This window comes from Hemicordylus capensis, chromosome 6 (assembly GCF_027244095.1).
Source record: "Hemicordylus capensis ecotype Gifberg chromosome 6, rHemCap1.1.pri, whole genome shotgun sequence".
Taxonomy (NCBI): domain Eukaryota; kingdom Metazoa; phylum Chordata; class Lepidosauria; order Squamata; family Cordylidae; genus Hemicordylus; species Hemicordylus capensis.
In genome coordinates this window covers 101,901,344-101,922,324 of record NC_069662.1, presented here as the reverse complement: position 1 = coordinate 101,922,324, position 20,981 = coordinate 101,901,344, and positions in this window count along the sequence as shown.

Here is a 20,981-nt window from a genome sequence, read left to right as displayed (position 1 = left end):
TTTTTAAAAATAAACAAATTAAAAGTGCCACTGAACATTTTTTAAAGCGTATATAAAATCATTCATTAAAGGTGGTTTTTCATCACCCATGAGGGCATCCTGGGTATCGTCCATTCCTTAAGTGCCTGAAAAGTCTCATCAATCCTAGAATACTCCAGCATTCAGCTGCAGCTTTCATAATGGGGCTACTTCTCCTGCTTATTGTAGAATCCAGAGGAAAGAGTTGTCATTTGCAAGGACAAGACAGTGTAAAACAAATTATTAAAATTCTAATTAAAAGCTTGAGAAAACAGGAAAGTCTTGAGGGTCTTCCTGAAAACAAACAGAGAAGGAGATGCTCTTACTTCAGCAGGGAGCATATTCCAAAGCCCTGGGGCAACCACAGAGATAGCCCGGAGGAGCTGGTGGCAACCATAACTGGACCTCTCCAGAAGATCGTAAAAGGCTGGAGGGTTCATGACAAAGTAGGTGCTCTCTTAAATAACCTGGTCCCAAGCCATTAAGGGCTTTATAGGTAATAACTTTGGAATGCTCTCCCGGTGGCCATTCGCTCCTCAGACTCCATCACGGTTTTTAGAAAGCTTTTTAAATCTTGGCTTTTTATCCAGGCTTTTACATGACTGTTTCTATTGCTGCTTCTATGTGTTTTTACCCATTTATAGTTTTTATGCTTGTATTTTATAGTTTTTAAATTAGATTTGTTTTATATTTTTAGCTTAATGTTTTTATTGTCATTCTATTGTATGTTTTTTAACTTTTGTAAACCGCCTTGGGGTTGTTTTTAATGAAAGGCGGTATATAAATTCAACAATAAATAAATAAATAACCAGCACTTTGTATTTCACCTGGAAATATATCAGCAGTAGGGATAAATCCACACTCTCACTCTCATTTGCTACCAGAGAATATACACTCAGAATACCTCAGAAACAACAAAACCCAGTAGCCCATGGGCTTGTGGGTATAGGAGTGGTTGGCACCCTATGTGCACTATGCCAGCACTCATTCTGGGCTACCCCGGTGCCCCCCAAGTGGAGTTAGAGGGCTGCTGAAACCCCCATTATTTCCTATGAGGAAAAGGCTTAAAGACTCACAAACTTCACAAATTCTTTAAAAATCACTCCTTTGCCCAATTTCTTTGGAATATGGGTGGTGGCAAGCACCCATTGGGGCATTACCACCTGATCCACTTTTCTGCCCCCTGAAACTCCCTTTCTGCCCCAAAGACATGCAAACAAAAATTCTTTAAAAATCAGTCCTTTGCCCAATCACTCTGAAATCTGGGTGGTAGCTTTCTTGCACCCATTGGGCACTGCCACCCACCACACCCCACTCTGGGCCACCCCGCTGCCCCCAATGTGAAGCTATAAGTTTGCTGGAATCCCCATTATTCCTTATGGGAAAAATCTTAAAGACGTGAAAACTTCAAAAATTCATTAAAAATCAGCCCTTTGCCCAATTTCTTTGAACTTTGGGTGGTAGCTTCCACACATTGGGCACTACCCCCCCCCCCATTCCTTTTGCCCCAAGACCCTTTTTTGATCCAAATTGATTTGGATTCAGAAGATTTGGGTCCAAATAGAATCAGGGGTGATGGGGGTCAAATTCGAACCCAAAACAAATCGGGGGTGTTTCAATTTGGGTACAAATCAAAACAAAAAAATTGATTCGTGTACACCCCTAATCAGCAGCCAGTGCAGTTCTTTCAAAACCATTGTTATATGGCCCCTTCATGTTGTCCCAGAGACCAATTTGGCTGCTGCATTCTATACCAATTGTAGTTTCCGGACTATGTAAAAAGGCAGCCCCACGTAGAGCGCATTGCAGTAGTCAAGTCTGGAGATTACCATCATATGTACCACTGTTTTAAGATCATTCACCTCTAGAAATGGATGTAGCTGAAACTGATAAAAAGCACTCCTGGCCACTGCCTTATCCTGAGAAACCAGGGAGAGCTTGGGGTCCAGGAGCACTTCCAAAGTATGTACCTGATCTTTCAGGGGGAATGTAACCCCATCCAGAACAGGCAGATCTACACCATCTCTCAGGTCCCCCCCCCCAGTCAGTACTTCCGTCTTATTTGGATTCAACCTCAGTTTGTTATCCCACATCCAGCCCACTACCACCTCCAAGCAGGCATTTAGGGAAGATGTGCCATTTCCTGATAAGGTCAACATGGAGAAGTAAACCTGGGTGTAATCAGAATATTGATAACCACCAGCTCCAAACCTCCTGATCTCTCCCAGCGGTTTCATTTAGATGTTTAAGAGCATTGGAGACAATATGGAGCCTTTTGGAACTCCATTCTTCAGTTCTCACTTTTAAGAGCAACAGTCTCTAAGCGACACCATCTGGAATCTACCAGAGAGGTAGGAGTGGAACCACTGTAAAACAGTGCCACCCAATCCTACCCATCAAGCGGTCCAGAAGGATACCATGGTCGATGGTATCAAAAGCTGCAGAGAGATCCAAGAGGATGAGAAGAGTCACACTCCCTCTGTCGATAGCCAATTGGAGATCATCCATCAGGCCGACCAAGGCAGTCTCAACCCTATAGTCCATACAAAAGCCAGTTTGAAATGGGTCTATATAATCTGTATCATCCAGAACTGTCTGGAGCTGAGAAGCCACCACCCGCTCAATCACCTTGCCCAACCATGGAAGGTTAGAAACAGGTCTGTAATTAGCTAACTCCAAGGGATCCAGTGCAGGTTTCTTCAAAAGTAGTCTAATAATAGCCTCCTTAAGACAAAGAGGCATCCTGCCCTCCCTCAGAGAAGCATTTATAGTATTTACTATAATTATCAGATGAGATAAGCCAAGTTGGCTATGGGTCAAGAGAACAGATTGTAGGGCACAAAGTCTGAAGCAGTTTTTCCACTTCCTCAGGAGTCAGAAACTGAAAATGATCCAATCTAATCCTATAAGAGGAGTTGCTGGATACCTCCACAGTAGACCCTGCAATAACCGTGGAACCCAGCTCGGCCCGAATGTGAGAAATTTTATCTGGAAAAAAGTTGTTAAAAATGTCACAGCGAGTAACCGATGGTTCCAAGTTTAAATCCAAGGGGAAGGGGTACATACTAGTCCCCTCACAACTCTAGTCAACTCAGCTGGATGTGAATTTGTGGAAGCAATGCGGACAGAAAAGAACTGCTTCTTTGCCACCTGCACTGCCAGAGCATAGATCTTCAAACGTGCTCTGTGTTGTACCTGATCAGACTTGCACCGAGTCTTCCTCCATTTGCGCTCAGGGGCATAACGATAGGGGGGGCAGGCAGGGCACGTGCCCTGGGCGCCACCCCGGCAGGTCACGTGGGGGGGGCGCCAAAAATTGGCATCCCCCCACCCACCCCGGATCGCCCGCCAAGTGTGGCGGCGGGCAGGCGGCGGCGGCCGGTCACCCGCCGAGTGCAGCGGTGGTTGGTGGCTGACGGTGATTGACTGTAGTGGCCCGAGCGGCGGCGGATCACCCGCCGAGGAGTGCAGGCAGAACGACACCGAGGCCTGCTGTCTGGCCCGGCGTCGCTTCCCAACTGCGCAGCGCCATCCGCTGCCGCTCGGGCCGCTACAGCCAATCGCTGCCAGCCACCGCCGTACTTGGCGGGCGACCCGCTGCTGCCACCCACCGCAGCCGAATCGCCGCCACCACCGCCGCACTCGGCGGGCGACCCGCCGCCGCCTGCCACCACTGGTGATCTGCCTCCTGGGGCGCCACCGCGCCGGCACAGGTATGTGGGGGCGGGGGGCGGGGGGGAGCCATTTCAGGGCCAGAGCTTGCCCTGGGTGCCATTTCCCCCTGATACGCCACTGTTTGCGCTCTAGTCTACCTTGCTGCTTCAGCTCCCATAACTCATCTGAATACCACGGGGCTGTCTTTAAAGCAGGTTGGAGAGGACGCTTAGGAGTGATTGTGTCTACTGCTCTAGTGAGTTCGTTATTCCACGTTTGCACCAGAGAATCAACAGGATCACTAGTAGAGCCAACACTAAGCCCTTCCAAGCCTTCTTGGAACCCTATTGGATCCAATAACCTCCTTGAGCAGACCAACCTAATAGGTCCTTCACCCCTACAGAGGTGGGCTGAGGCTGTAACTTCTACCTTAACCAGATGGTGATCCGCCCATGACAATGGGGAGATGACAGGAGTCCCCACCCACGGAACCCCACCCTGATCACAGCAAAAGACTAAATCAAGTGTGTGACCAGCATCATGTGTCGGTCCAGAGACCAATTTGGATAGGCCCACAGTCATCATGGCCGCTATGAACTCTTGAGCTACTCCCGACAACCCGGTCTCAAAGTGAACACTGAAGTCCTCCATCAACAACAACCTGGGCGACTCCAATGCCAACTCAGCAACCAGGTCCATCAGCTCAATTAGGGACTCCACTTGGCAGCAGGGTGATCAGTACACCAGCAGAAGTCCCAATTTATTCCTGGTCCCTAGACTTAGGTACACACGTTCAACATAGGCCAAAACTCTGACAGGGATCTTGGTAAGGGAGATGGTATTTTTATAGACCACAGATACCCCACCTCCCCATTCACATCCTCTCACCTGCTCCACCATGGAGTAACCCTCTGGGAGAAGCTGGGACCAGACTGAACTACTAACCTCTCCATACCAGGTCTCTGTGATACATACCAAGTCAGCTCCTTCATCCATGATCAAGTCATGCATTATCTCAGATTTATTGTGAACTGGCCTGGCATTACAGAGTAATAAGGTGGGGTTCTTTGGGTGGTTGTTATTGCTCTCCAAGGTCACAGAGGTGGTAGGCCTGCTGGAAGGGGCAATAGCAATTAAATTTCTAAATTCCCTTCCCCTATAATGACCCACTGGCCTACCAACGACATATCTCCGTCGATTACCCACCACCACTGGTTCAGCTGCCCCATGGTCATCCCCCACCTGCCCATCTCTGCTCAACCCAAGACACATACCTCTATCAAGCCTAACAAAAAATTAAGCAGCAATGAAGTGAGCAGGACTCTTCTTTCCAATGATCCTGAACAATAAGTTAGCCCCAGCCCTCAGTCCCACCCCAAAGCTGTCACCAAAGGCTGGGGGGTCATCCTTTTAGGGGGCCAATCTTTTTAGCCCCACCTCTACCCCAGGGATAGAATAAAAGTAACTAAAGCACCATTCAAAAGCTGGCCTGGATCAATGAATGGATTAACAAAACAAAAAACCCCACTTATAACTGCTGGAAAGGGTGTATTGCAGAGGAGACCTTACAGAAAGGACAAATTGTGGGCAGTAATCCTTTTAACTGATTGGTCAAGAGTTAGATCAGTGTCTGTCATGAGAGAGTGGGCTGATAGTAGGAAGCTGGCTTGGATAAGAGATGGACTGTGCTGATGAGCAGGACATGGACACAAATCTCAGGGTGGGAGCACAGCCGTGTGTTTTGTGTCAAGATTGGGATTGGAAAGCAGCTGATAGGAATCCATACATGTGACTGCTGGGAGGTTTTGCTTGTAAGAGTGGTGGGTTTGCAGTGCTGGAGCTGGTGAGCTTTGAGTAGTGGTTGTAGAGTGAAAATTGCAAATGTTCTGATTGGGGTTTGGAAGGTGCTTCGTCAGAGCATCATGCCAACTGAAAGGAATGGGGTATGCCCCTGGGAGGGGTGCCATCCTGGAAGTTGGTTATGGGGCTGCTAAGGGTGATAAGCAAGTGAGGGAGCCCCTGGAGGCCACTTTGGCCTCCATGAGGGAACCCCTGGAGGCCATTTGGCAGATTGGAGGAACAGGTCATGGCTGGAAGACTTCTGGGGTTAAGGGGTCATCCTTCTTCATAAGCACTTAAGAACAGTCCTGCTGGATCAGGCCCAAGGCCCATCCAGTCCAGCATCCTGTTTCACACAGTGGCCCACCAGATGCTGCCGGAAGCCTACAGGCAGGAGTTGAGGGCATGCCCTCCCTCCTGCTGTTACTCTCCTGCAACTGATACTCAGAGGCATCCTGCCTTTGAGGCTGGAGGTGGTCCATAGCCCTCTATCTAGTAGCCATTGCTAGACCTCTCCTCCATGAAGTTATCCAAATCCCTCTTAAAGCCATTCAGGTCGTTGGCTGTCACTACATCTTGTGCAAGAGAATTCCACAAGTTGTGTGAAAAAGTACTTCCATTTGTTGGTCCTAAATTTCCTGGCAATCAATTTCATGGGATGATCCGTGGATCTATTGTTATAATGTGAGAGGGAGAAGAATTTTTCTCTATCCACTTTCTCCACACTGTGCATGATTTTATAGACCTCTATCATGTCCCCCCGCAGTTGTGCTTTTTTCTAAACTGAAAAACCCCAGGTGTTGTAGCCTTGCCTCATAAGAAAGGTGCTCTAGGCCCCTGATCATCTTGGTTGCCCTCTTCTGCACCTTTTCCAGTTCTACAATGTCCTTTTTTAGATGTACGCTGCTGCCCCAAGAAGTTTTTTTTTTAAGTAGCACTGGCGGGGGGAAAGCGGCGGAAGGGGTAAGTGCACCCCCATCCTTAAAAAACCACCTCCCTGGTGCCGGACTGCATAGGTGCAATTCCGTGCACACCACTACCCCAAGCTCCCTCTCCTGGTCCATCAATGACAGCTCAGATCCCCTCAACGTATATTTGAAGTTGGGGTTTTGTCCCAATGTGGTTGGCACTGTCCATAGGGGTGATAAGTGCGACTGCCCATAGGGTGGCAACTTTTCATATGTTGAAGGATGTTGAGCGTAGACTTGGTATCTTGGAACATGGAGGCCAGGGACAGGACAATGTGATAAACCCAGTAGCCCGGAGAGAGATTTCTGATTGCCTGGGCAACTTTGGTCCAGTTGATCCAGGTATTTAGTTTGTGTCCCCAATGAGGTTTGCAAATGTGGCCCTTATAATTTATAATTCTTTCTTTGTATACTACCAAAGCATGCCCTTCAAACAAGTTGAGAGACCTGGCTCCCCAGCACCACAGAGAGATTGGGCACTCTGTCTCCACAGCACCAAAACAGAAACTCCTAAGGAGCCCATTTGTTTTGCTAAAAGCAGGCATTATCGGTGCTTGGAAGAACTTGGCATTGCAAATTAACAAAGTTGTGAGTCCAGATCTTCTTCTTCCTCCTCCTCCTCTCCTTCCAAAATGTTATTTTGTTCACTTATGCAGCTTAAAAAAGAAATAAATAATTCTCTGTTTATTGCGCCCCGCCCCCCGCCCCTTTATGGTCTTTTAAGTATTCTGGAGCTCTAAATTCTTTGTTAAAATGCCCCCAAGGAGTCATCTATGGATAGATATGCAAATTTGAATTATTCCTGTGTGGAAAAATTCAAAAGGTGAGAATAATTCTCTGAAATATTCTCATCCCCTCTAGGTGAAGAATAATCAAATAAATTCAAATAAACTCTCCATCACCACCACACACACAAACCCAGACTCTCTCTCCAGGATCCAAACAGATGCATAGGTGAGAGTTCCTGAACTCTCCCCTCATCTCTGGTTTATTTCCCCTCAGCTGGACACTGATTCTGGAAGCTGCTTAATTTTATTTTTGTAAAATCATTTTGCATCTATAAAAATACAAAATATTGAAGAGTTTTGAGGTGAACAGAATACTATAAATGCTGATGAGAGAACAAGGCAGCAAATAAATTTGGTAATTAGATTTTTTTTTTTTAAAAAAAGAAGCATCTGAGTCACTAAACCTCAAGTATTTTCAAGCAGTTTGTGTATCATGAGGTTTCTTATAATGCTTCTTATAATGCTGAGAGCCAAACGCATTCATTCTTAGACATGTAATAAAACTGAAACCGCTTCTCTTTTTTCATAAGTCGTCCCTTATAGAATGCTGCAAATCAAATGTTTTGTTAACATCTGCCACAACATTATGAGTGATGAGTCCCCTCATTACCAGCAGGCCTGACCCCAACGAGGAGCCCAATAGGTGGGAATTCTGGAGAATTTCTACTGAACTTTGGAATATTCTCCAAAATTCTCATGAGTGTCTTTTTCTTTAACATAGCAGCTGACTTTCCAGAAATGGCATTTCCCCACTAGCATTACCCTCATCCAGGAGAAGAAAAGAAAGGGGGGGGGGATAGTAGCCATCATTGAAGAGGACAGAAACAATGGAGATTTCTTGGATTGTTGCTTGCTTTCTACAAAAGGGCAAGAGAATAACTTCACAAGTGGCTGACAGCATCTAACCAAGTTTATGGTTCCGCACATGCTCAGAAACTGTGGATAAATTTAGATTCATACAAACCAGGGCACTTTGCAGACTAGACCCTGCAACGGGGTCAGGACGTATCTTGGAAGTGTGCTTCCACACTTCCTGCATTGTGACACTGCAGTCCCTACGCAGAGAGCAGGGTGCCGTTCACATTTCCAAAGCCTTGTTGCAAATTTAATCGCTGCAATATAGAGCAAAGACCTCATATATCTGATGTGGAAAAGTTGCTGTTTTTTCGGGTTGTTAGTTGCTGTGAGACTGCTCCCCCTGCTGTTTACGTTCTGGATGCAACTTCTCTGAATGGAGGCATTTTGCTGCTGCTGAGCAGCTAGTTTGGAAAGTGCCCAGATTGCGGTCTTATACCCAGAACATGCTCACAGTGGACAGCATGCATAATTCAGTAACAGGTCTTCTTGAATGAAGGGAGAGACCCAAGCCGGGATTGATGGTGTACTGAATGACCCTTGCCTTTAATTTGCAAAATAAGTTCAGCTGTTCAGGTGCCTTTAGAATGGCAAATTAACATTTTCTGACTCTAGCCCACAGAAAGCTCTGTCAAGACAAGGAGGGATTCTGATCTTGAAAAAATATGATTTTGTTCCTAAACTAGGTTATAACATTAAATAGATTATGAGACTGTTCTCACAAGCAGCCAAGACCGGGCTAGGGTAGCTAAGGCTGCCTGGCAACACCTCAGCAGTAAACCCAGCTAAGAAGCCAGGCCCTTAAATGAGGTTAAGGGAGGGAGTGCTCCTTAACCCCACTCAATTGACCATGTGTCAGCACTGGCTGCTTCCAGCCAGTGATGAAACACTGACGGGGGCCTGCCCATTACTAGGGGGTTCCCCACACTGCACTATGCATTTGTGTGGTGCATTGTGGGATTTCTGGGGGGCGGGACAATGCATCCTGACCCCTGCACCTCCGCGCTGCCCATGGTAGCCACGGACCATCTGGGTGTGTGATTCACGCGCCCAGTAATTCCACGTTGCTCATCCGCAGGGAAGGCAAGGTTCTGCTGCCTTCCCCACTGCCCGCCCTCAAACCCTCTCACTTAATCGTGAGAAAGGGCTCTTAATCAGCCACTAGTGTGCCCCTTTTTAAAACATCAGAAATGAACCCCCCCCCAAAAAAATATATGCTCCTAAATATTCTGGAGGTCTGCTTCCTCTGTTAGTCATGTCCCCAAGAAGCCATCTATGGATATGCAAATTATTCCTGTGTGAAGAAATCCATGAGACGAGAATTGTTATTTTAAGTTAAAATCTTGATTAAGTAATGATAAAGGCCTCATTTCTTTCATTTCTACCCATGCTTGCAGCAAGGACACAGGGAATAGGGGAGAAGGCGGCAAAGGGCCCAGTGGCACATCTTCACTTCTTGTCCCAGGGCCTCTTCAACCTTGTTATGCCCCTGAATATAAGAATAGAGGAAACCCAATGAGGCAATGATGATGCCACTGCATAGAGTATTATGGAGTTTCTGTTATACTTCCAGAAAAACAGGCTGCTTCCAAATTTTTAAAAAGACTAGTTGTTGGATGACAGTTGAAGGAAACCATGTTTGAAACACATTAAATAGCAAATATTTACTGAGTAGAAGGCAATGATCTGTAGGCTAGGTTCAAAGGCCCTTGGCTTGAGTTTCTTGTTGATTTTTCAAGGTTCCAGAACATTCTGGCTTCTATTTCAGTATTTTCTGGTTCTTCTTTTATGGTTTCATTCACTATCTTTCATTTCCCCAAGCCATATCCCAAGGGAGCAGAAAACACATTCTTCAGAATGTAACTTCTATTTTAGTGTTCATTCCAACTTCTTATCTTCAGAAATGTGTTCCAAGAATTGAAGGTTTGCAGTATGCAGCATCCAAATCTAGCTTAGTTGCAGTGCAGATTTTATAAACCTCTCTTTGTACATTGGTTGGATCTAGCCAGGGAACTTTTCCTTTTTGTGATACAATTATCTCCATGAAAATAATGTTCTTTATTTGCCCTGATGGGCTTTATGAATGTGAGGAATATTTGATCAAAAATGACTCCAAAGTTAAGCCCATAAAAGTCTAAAAGCTACAAGAAATAAATATTCATATCTCCTGATCTTTGCTGCTTGATATCCTTTGGGAGACTTCAGGAAAAGGAAGTCTCTGAGAGATCATCCATGGAAAAATAGTCCACGTTAATAGAAGTTAGGTTGTTTTAGAAAAGGAGAGAGTGGGAAAATATCAAAAATCCCAACAGATAGTCGACAAAGCTCGTGAAAAGAATAATAAAATATAAAATAACCTCCAATAATGTAGGTAAAATGAAATTAAAATCAGAAGCTATAAACTTTACTTTTAAAAAGTAATTATAAAATAATGTGAATAAGGCAGAGGTATTGTATAAAAAGGATGAGAAACATAAGAGTTCCTTGAGAGAAAGATGAAAGAATAAATGAATTAAAAGGTATCCTTAAAAATTAATTTTTAACTAATTTTAATTGTAATTTAACTGATTTTAATATAACTAAGCAGAGGCTGGAGCTAATTAAAGTAATTCCTACAGAAAATAACTAGAAAAGGCAAGAAGGAAAGAAGGAATAAAAGAAAAGAGGGAAAGGCTAACTTAAGATGGGCTTTGTTTTTCTTCACATACTGAAAACTCAAAAGAGCTGTGTGTCTTGAGAAATCATCTCCGGCTTAAAATAAAGCTAAAAAAAATAGACATTGCATCGGAGAGATAGATGTTTTGTATTAGAGAAGTCTTAGGAAATCCAAGGGTACATAGTTTAGCAAGAAGATAAGGCGGGGGGCTGGGACACAATAGTCCCCAAAGACAGTTTCTGTGCTTCAGTTCCAAAAAGCAGAAAATGTGTAAGATCTCAGACCCGAAGCAAATTCTCTGCCATGTTTTTTTTTTACCTCAAAAGCACTCTACTCTTTCCAAAAATTTTAACTAGTTGTTCATTTCTTTTCCTTAATATTTTTTGTAAAAATTAGTGAGGCGGGGGGAGACATCTATATTGATTAATGGAAACCCAGGATCGTTTATATTATAAATACTTCATCAATGCATATACTCCTTTCTTTGCCTTTGAATTTAGTTTGGGGAGAACTGTCAGTTCTGCATTTTACACTGGTGGCTTTTATCAGGAATATTCCATCCTTGTTACTGATCTGTGCAAAATGGTGCAATCACATTTGTGTGATCCCATGACCATTGGAAATAATAACTGTAGTGCCACGCAAGCACAATTGCACAATTTGACCCAATCTGAGAACTGCAACACCGTTTGCACAACAGTGCTGGTGATGTTTTAGATGCCCGCAGCAGCAGGAGTGGTACAGAACTGCCTGCAGAAAGACTGCATGTCATATCTGCCATTACAGCGTAACCCTTTACACCAGGGCTGCTCAAATTTGGCCCTTCGAGAGATGTTGGCCTACAGTTCCCATAATCCCTGGCTATTGGCCACTGTGGCTGGGGATTATGGGAGTTGTAATTCAAAAACAGCCAGGGAGCCTAATTTGAGGAGGCCTGCTTTATCCTGGCTGAGGACTTTTCTAAATGATCAAGCATGCTTCCACTGTATTATACAATTCTCTCTTCCCCAAGTGGGGAGGAGTCAGAAGTAGCACATGGAAATATTCCATTTCTTCTGAATGAGAGGGCCCTTCAGACTATGGTGTCATCATAGTATCTGTAAATTTACAAATATACCAGCATCATATAGTGGAAGCTAATTGACTTTCACTTCAAGCAGTACAATTGCTAATCTTACATCAAGTCTCCAAAAAGAACAAAGTCATTCCAAAGTGCTTCATCTTCAGCAGCACACACCTCTCTCAGCTTTTGGTCTGCTCTCTCTTTGCCCAAATTCAAACTACAAAAAGTCTTCATAGTTGTCTCTCTGAGCTTTGCAACCGAATTGGATGGGCATTACTCTCCAAAAACTGCAGCAGAGGTTGGCAACCTTTCAGAAATAGGATGCCAGGTCTTCAGGAACAGCTTGAGGAGGAATACTGCTTGAAGCAAAGCTGGCATCTCCACCTCACTAGCCACATCCCCTGCATCAGCTGGGCTGTGATGCTGCCCAACCTCCCCCCCCCCACGTCATTGGCCACACCCCCAGCCATCAGATTCACTGTTGGGCTGGACGTCCTGCACTGATCGCTGTTATTCTTCTCAACAGGATTCTGTGCTATTCTCCAGGCAGCATTAAGCATCACCAACTGGACTGTCTCTTTCCTTCAGCAAAATCTTGTCCTCCTCATCAGAAAGAGGGCCATGCAGATTCATGTGGGGGCTGGCCAGGGGTGCAGCAAGTTTGGAGTGGGGCAAGGGACAAGATTTCAAAATGGGCCCCTTCCTCTCCTTCTCCTAGCCCCATGTCCTAAGCATGTTGTAACAGAAGTAGTAGCAGTAGTAGTAATAATAATAAACTCAGAACCAGAAGCAAATTCAAATAGCCCTTTTTACACCTATCACAGCAGAAAAAAGCAGTCCAGTTTGATCTTCTACTACTACTACAAATATGTATATACCGCTTTTTAACAAAAGTTTCCAAAGTGGTTTATGTTGGGAATTCTCTGTGGTAAGAGAAACCCTTTTTCATTATAGCAGAGTGCACAGAGGCACAACACACCAGAATTTGGTTAGGCATGTGTGTATGCTGAGAGTAAAATAACTTGGAGCCAGTTCATAGTTTCAAATCAATATAAGTAGTATTTATTAGAGAATTCCATTCTAGATAGGAAAGTGAGGAGATAGGATCTCTAATCTGTCTATCTAGCTGGATGCAGATGGATTCTGCATCTCTGCACACATGGTGCAGGGGAGAGGAGCTAGCATGTTGCAAGGTAGAAGGAAGGGAAGAAAAAAGGGAGAGGGGAAGTGACAAGGCAGGCAGGAAGGAAGTCCCTGAGATTAGCAATCTACATTCCAAAGGCATAGTGTCAGAGCAGTAGAGAAGGGATGACCAGTGTCTTGACCCTCTAGCCCTCTGATTCACTAGTCTGTCCTCCTATGTCATTGAGACAAGAGACAGCACATAGTCCTTCACTTCCAACACCCCCTCTCGATGTCTCATGACTCAATTCAGAAGATTCATTTTCTCTCTCAATTTTTCAAAGCAGGGTCTTTGTAGTGGCTTAGTGAGTAGATCTGCAAGCATTTCATTTGTTGGGCAGTGGATCAGCTTGATTAGTCCATCCTTTTGCAGACTCCTCACTACATGGTACTTCACATCAATATGCTTGGTATGCCTCTTTACATCTTCCTGTTTGGAGAGTTGAATGCAGCCTTGGTTGTCTTCATACAATGGTATGGGCTGTGGTACATCTATACCTAGATCTGTCAGTAGTTGACACAGCCATTGTATCTTGTGACAGCCCTGTGCAACTGATACATATTCTGTCTCAGTGATTGATGATGCAGTTATGTCTTGCTTGGTGCTTGACGAGCTTATGGCTCCATCTCCATAGAAAATTATGTGACTGCTGGTCGATTTCCTTTCTGTTAGGTCTCCACCCTAGTCTGCATCTACGTATGCTTCTAGTTTTGGTTCACTGTTAGCTGGCAGCTTGAGCTTAAAGTGTGCAGTACCCTTTAGATACTTAACAAGTCTCTTAATCGCATTCCAGTCCTTGACTGTTGGTGATGCAGTCTTTCTGCAAAGTAAGCCAACTGCTGTACTAAAATCTGGCCTTGTGAGTGTACTAATGTATAGAAGCTTACGCAATGCTTCACGATATCTATGGTTGTCAGATAGTGGCTCAGTTTGATCTTCTTGCTTTATGTAGTTCACTTCCATTGGAGTTGGTGTAGGATTTGCATTTTCCAGTCTGAGCAGGTTTATCAGGTCTTTAAATTTCTTTTCTTGGTTAGCAATAGCAATAGCACTTACATTTATATACCGCTCTATAGCTGGAAGCTCTCTAAGCGGTTTACAATGATTTAGCATATTGCCCCCAACATTCTGGGTACTCATTTTACCGACCTTGGAAGGATGGAAGGCTGAGTCAACCTTGAGCCCCTGGTCAGGATTGAACTTGCAACCTTCTGATTACAGGGCAGCTGTTTTACCACTGCGCCACCAGGGGCTCCTGGTTGATGAGGAAACTTCCATCTTTCTCTCTTTGTACTTGAATGCACAAGGAGTGTGCAATGTTGCCAAGTCGCTTGGTTTCCACATCTCTGTTCAGATGATGCATTATTTCCTTGCTGTCATCTGGATTCTCATAGGCAAAAATCAAATCATCAGCATACGCCAAAATGTAAGTCCATTTGCCTTCTCTGTATTTCGTGTACAGGCAGGGATCAACTTCACTTCTTTTGAAGTTTGCTTGAAGCAGTATATCATTTAGTTTTGTCTTCCACACTCTGGCAGCCTGTTTTAAACCATAAATACTCTTTTGCAGTTTGTATACAAGGTCCTCTTTTCCTTTCTCTAAGAAACCTGGTGGTTGTTGCATGTAAATGTCCTCTTCTAGTTCACCATGCAAGAATGCAGTTTTCACATCTAAGTGTTCAACATGCATTCCTTTGCTAGCAGCAATACTTAACAGAGTCCTTGCTGTGGTTTGTTTGACTACTGGTACAAATGTTTCATCGTAGTCCTCTCCATATTTTTGTGAATATCCTTTCACTACTAATCTGGCTTTGTAGCGCTGAATCTCACCATCAGCATCATGTTTGAGTTTGAAAACCGATTTGCAGCCTATAACTTTCCTCCCTTGAGGTAACTCTTACTGAGTCCAGGTTTTGTTTTTCTGTAGAGCCTCAAGCTCTTCAATTGCAGCTTGTTTCCACTTCTGGGCTTCTGGTTGTGGTAGCTGGGATATTTCCTCCCATGATGAGGGTTCTGGTTGTTCTGCCATTCCTGCAAGGTAGGACAGTCTCGGGCCTGGAACACCTCTGTTTGAGCGTGTTGATTGCCTCACCTCACCCTCTGTGGTCCCTTCCATTATCTCAGGTGCGTCTGGTGGATCGCTGGAGGTCTCTGTGTCAAGCGTGGTTGGATCTGGATCTGCTGTCTCCTCCTCTTCAATTCCGCTGAGATCAGGAAGCATAATCCAGTTGTCAGGGTGTTTGGTCTGGTTGCTTGCTTTGGTGTAGGCCCCCTCTGAAGATGTAGCTCTTTCATTCTCATCAAAATACCCCTATCTGCTTATGGTTATCTTGTTGATGTCAGGATCCAGGATTCTGTAGCCTTTGGATTGCGCTAAGTAGCCTACAAAAATCCCTTTTGTGGCCCTAGCCCCTAACTTAGTCCTTTTTTCCTTTGGGATGTATGAGTAAGCTGTGCTTCCAAAGACACGCAAATGTGTCATGGATGGCTTATGACCATGCCAAAGTTCATATGGTGTTGTTCCTATAGGCTTTGTGTGCATTCTGTTTTGTATGTATGTAGCAGTCATGATGCATTCTCCCCAGAATTTCTGTGGGAGGTGTGCATAAGCAAGCATGCATCTTACCATATCCAGGAGGGTTCTGTTCTTTCTTTCTGAGACTCCATTTTGTGATGGATTGTAAGCTACTGTGGTTTGATGAACGATTCCATGTTCTCTCAGGAACTGCTGTGTGGTGCTATACATATACTCTCCTCCATTGTCTGTGCACAGGTTCTTTGGCTTCCACTCCAATTTGTTGCTTGCCATGGCCACGTAGTCCTGGAGTTTCTCAAGAATCTGTGATTTCTCCTTTAGTAGAAAGACAACTGTGTATCATGAGAAATCACAGATGAATGTGATAAAATATCTGAAATTGCCTATGGTTGCTGGTAGTGGTTCAGATATATCGCTGTGGATCAGCTCCAGGGGTCTTCTGGTCTTCCTTTCACTCTGCTTAGGAAATAGTTTGTTAACTGCTTTGGACTCAAGACAACAAACACAGTTAGTCACAATGTCACATGGTACAAAAGCAATGCCATCAGCTAATCCCCTTTCCTTCATGTTCTGGATTGACTCATAGTTCCTGTGTCCTAGGCATCTATGCCACAGTTGCAAGCAGTTTTCATGCGAGCATGACTGAGCAAGGTTCACTTCATTGGGCTGGTACGCTTCAGGTTTGGACTAGGCTGGTCTTTCTCTGTCTGTCTTTGACACAGGTTGCTCCTGCACACTGTACAGGCCTTTGCATTCAGAGCCTACAAGGCAAACTTATCCATTCTGGGTAACAACACATTGTCCATTTCTAATATAGAGCTCATATCCTTGTTTCTCTAGCTTGGATATTGAAAGCAAGGAGATTGAGAAGTCAGGGATATACAAAACATCCTTCACACCAAAAAATGTTTAATTGATCCACCTGGTAACTCACAATACAAAATTCTTTCACCTTTCTTCTTTGCTTTAATTGTAGTATTATTGCCCAAAAGAACAATCTCTTCAGGAATATTAAACAATTCAGTATAGAAATCTAAGTGGTTTGAGATATGAACCAAGGAACCAGTGTCTAATATGAATTTTCCATCTCTTTGAAACAGGGAAACACTGAAATTCTTATTTGAATCAGCACGCTTAAAGTCCTTATTTAAATCGCTCTCAGTAAAATCAGCTTTCCTTGTCTGATTCTTGGGACAGTTCACCACCTTGTGGCCAAATTGGTTACACAGAAAACATCTAAAGGCATTAGTCCCAGTTGGCCTCATTCCAGGAGCAGTCTCCCTGCTGGCGGTCATGTGACCTCTTTCTCTGGACTGAGTTCCCTTGGCAAAGGAGCCAGACCTCTTTGTATGCAAATGTGGGGGGCCCATGCGGTTTCCTCTTGCAGCATTCCCTCCCCACCTTGGGTTTCCTCTGGAATGGCCAAGTGTTGCCTTAAGAGCAAAGTTATTTGCCAATTCACCTTCATACCGAGAATTCAAAACTTGTCTTCTGCTTGCTTCAGCAGAGATAGTTTCCACTGCTCTCTCAAAGGATAGAGCGGTGTGGGTTTCCAATTGGCCAATTATATTGCTATAGCTGGGGGGCATGCTTAGGAACAGAGCTTCCAGCTTCTGATTCTCTGTAAATTCCTCCTTTGCAGCTTTAAATTCAGCAAAAAAAGTCCCAAAGCAGTCCCACATGCGTGGCAAAACAGCCTCCGTCTTTATACTGGAGATTCTACATTTTCTTTCTCAAGTTAAAGGTGTATGCCCACCTCTTTTTCATATGCAAGGAATCTAGCTTGCTTAGCACTTCCTTTGAGGTCTCAAGATCACATATGGTAGACAGATAATTTTTACTCACAGAAGCAGTGATCAAAGCTTGAGCTTTTGCATCCTTGAGTTGCCACACCTCTTTAGCAGTTTTCTCAGCAGCTGAGGTTCCATCTGTGGGGGATCTTCTTCAGTGACTTTCTGTAGTCCTTCAGCTCATAATGCAAGCCTCAGTCGAGTTTTTCATTCCAGGTAATTGTCTGGGTTCAGGATAGTCAGCCTGAGCTTTCCCTCTAGATAAGTGGCCATCCTCACTGAGCTGCGTAAAAGGGCAGTTGCTGTAGATTAGCAATTCAAAGTGTCCACGGATAGATCTCACTGGATCTCCTGGAACAAACCTAACTCTTTAGTTGCAGTACACGCAGTTCAAAATACTGGGCCCATAACCTGTTGGGAATTTTCTCTGGTGAGAGAAACCCTTTTTCATTATAGCAGAGTACACAGAGGCACAACACACCGGAATTTGGTTAGGCATGCGTGTATGCTGAGAGTAAAATAACTTGGAGCCAGTTCATAGTTTCAAATCAATATAAGTAGTATTTATTAGAGAATTCCATTCTAGATAGGAAAGTGAGGAGACAGGATCTCTAATCTATCGATCTAGCTAGATGCAGATGGATTCTGCATCTCTGCACACATGGTGCAGGGGAGAGGAGCTTGTATGTTGCAAGGTAGAAGTAAGGGAAGAAAAAAGGGAGAGAGGAAGTGACAAGGAAGGAAGGAAGGAAGTCCCTGAGATTAGCAATCTACATTCCAAAGGGATAGTGTCAGAGCAGTATTTATTTATTTATTTATTACTTTTATATCCCGCTCTTCCTCCAAGGAGCCCAGAGCGGTATACTACATACTTGAGTTTCTTCTCACAACAACCCTGTGAAGTAGGTTAGGCTGAGAGAGAAGTGACTGGCCCAGAGTCACCCAGCTAGTATCATGGCTGAATGGGGATTTTAACTTGGGTCTCCCCAGTCCTAGTCCAGCACTCTAACCACTACACCACACTGGCTCTCAGTAGTAGAGAAGGGATGACCAACGGCTCTCAGCAGTAGAGAAGGATGACCAATGTCTTGACCCTCTAGCCCTCTGACTCACTAGTCTGTCCTGCTATGTCATTGAGACAAGAGATAGTGCATAGTCCTTCATTTCCAACAGTTTACATAGAAAAATAATAAAGAAAGATGGATCCTTGTCCCCAAGGGGCAGGGATCTTTCTTTCCTCTTATTTTTCTAGATCTCTTCTATGAACTACATTTAGTGTATGTCTATCCACTACAGAAGGAAAAGCCACCAATTTTATTTCAAACAGGGAAGCAGAATTTAATACATGGAGCTACCACAATTTTTTAGCATTTAAAAACAAGTCAGCATTTAAAGGGCTTTTAAAAATGAGTTTCCTGAGATGGAGCAAGTGTATATAAATAAGACTTTTGGTGGGGCAGGGGGAAATGCTTAATGTTCATTTTAGCAATTTGTGAAGACACTTTCAATACGTTGGGGTATTTTAGTCCATTACAAGCTTATTAAAAAGACAATATATGAACTACTGTTACATGCACAAAGCTAAATAAAGTATTATAAGGAGAAACATATTGTGAAATAACCATTTTCTCATATATTTTGCTATTTAAGACATTGTGAGAACTTTGTTGCTTAAAAAAGCAGCACACAGTATAAATATTCTTCATATAAAACCAACAGCACATGCTAAACCAAAAGGCAGAACCAACAACACACAGATCTATTTTGTTAAAGCATCCCCCCCGCCACACTTATTTTTCAAAACGTTAAAAACCTTTACTGACTAATTTCCTCACAAGAATGCCCCTCCCCTTGGCCTCGTGCAGAGGGGAGGGCAATTTGTGCCAGCCAACCCTGAACGAGGCCAAAAAAGCAGCCTCATTGGCTGAATTAAAGAAAAGGGGCGGGGCTTCCGCCGCGGTCTGGCGGTGCCCACACCAGTGCATTCAGTTTGGGCCCGGCTTTCAACGAGGAAGGAGCTCTTTTCAGTGCTCCTCCTCATCGGGTGCTATAGGGCCGCGTGGGCAGCAGTGGGTTTCGGCCTTCGGGCCTTGAGCGGCAGTGTCGGCGCTAGCCATGGGAGGTCGCCGGGGTGGCTTTGGTGGCCTTAGAGGTGGCGGCCTTGGATTTCGGCCGGCGGGCGGCTCTTTCGGTGGCTAACCTCCCTGTGTGGCAGGAACAGTGTGTGTTGGGGGTAATTTCAGGAATAATCTTTGGTGAGCACCTTTGAATAATTATCAGGTTGATTGGTCAATCGCTCCCTTGTGGTTTGTGTGGCCCAGGGAGATTGATTCACCATGACACCAGCTTCAGGAATTCACCAGCCCTTGGGCTGCGCGGTCCGGGACTGGCGAACACCTAGAAGTATTCAGGCCCCCCCAGGAGAGGGGGTTGGCCTTGAAGGCGGAAGATAGGTTGTACCTGCTTCTTGCCTGAGCCAAGGTGTGTCGCCCTTACAGGTTTGGGTAAAGGATGCTGGAATCCTAACCCAACCTTAGCAGACCCGCACTGTTAATTTAGGGTGATTGATCACCTATTGGTTTGCCAGTCCTCTTTACTTTAATTAAATAAAGTCGTGGCCCTTTACCCAAATAAATATGTGTCCGTGTCTTTTTTGGGCTTGGGGTCTGGGCACAAGATATATTGTTGGGCTGAGGGGAGGATTTTTATTACAAGTTTGTAATGCAGAGAAAGACAGAGAGTTTCAAACCAGGGAAGGAAGCTGGGGAGAAAAAACACAAGCAGCCTGGCTTTTCAAATGCAGGCACACACACAGTGGCTTAATCAAAGGGAGCAATAAAACAAACAGATATGGGATCGGGAATGGGGTTTTTGTTTTACTGTGCTTGAGAGATGAGCCTAGGAGCAGCTACATAGAAGGCCTGTCTCTGAGTCACCACCAGACGTGCTGGTGGTAACTGGAGACAAATCTCTTCAGGTGACCTTAACATGCCGTAGGGATCATGCAGAAGAAGGCTGCCAGCCACCATTAAGAAGTATCTTAGCCACTATTCACAAAATGGGATTGCTGAAGTGTTAGCCTTTCTGTTGTTCTCAATTCCTATTTAAAACAACAACATGACTAGATGTGCCTTCCATGCTAGAGTTGAACAGTAGTGAAGTACAACCTCCAAAAACCTGTTTTAAAAATAAAACCTTAAAAAAAGATGGATAGTTTTTATTTATGGTCCATGACCAACACATAGCACACAAACAGTTAAATACAGAATACATTTGTTGAAACAATACAATCTCGTGTTAAACAAGAAAATTCAAGCTCATCTGTTCACATCTTATTTTGCAAGCCACTGCACAAAATCTTGCCATTCTACCAGTAATCTCCACATGACGATCCATTAAGGAATAAGCCACATAAAAGTCATCTGAATGACCCGGGGACTCTCTTGAATCTTCCCTCTAAAACCGCAGAGGGCAAAACATTGAACCAAACTTGCAAAAAGGCTCTCCTCTGGCTTAGGGCTGGCAAGTGCATAAGATATGCTGCTGAACAAGGAAAATTTAAGAAACTGTCACAGCTATTTCTAGGAGAGACCAAACTTAGGTCCATTTGCTTCTCTATGTCCAAAACTCT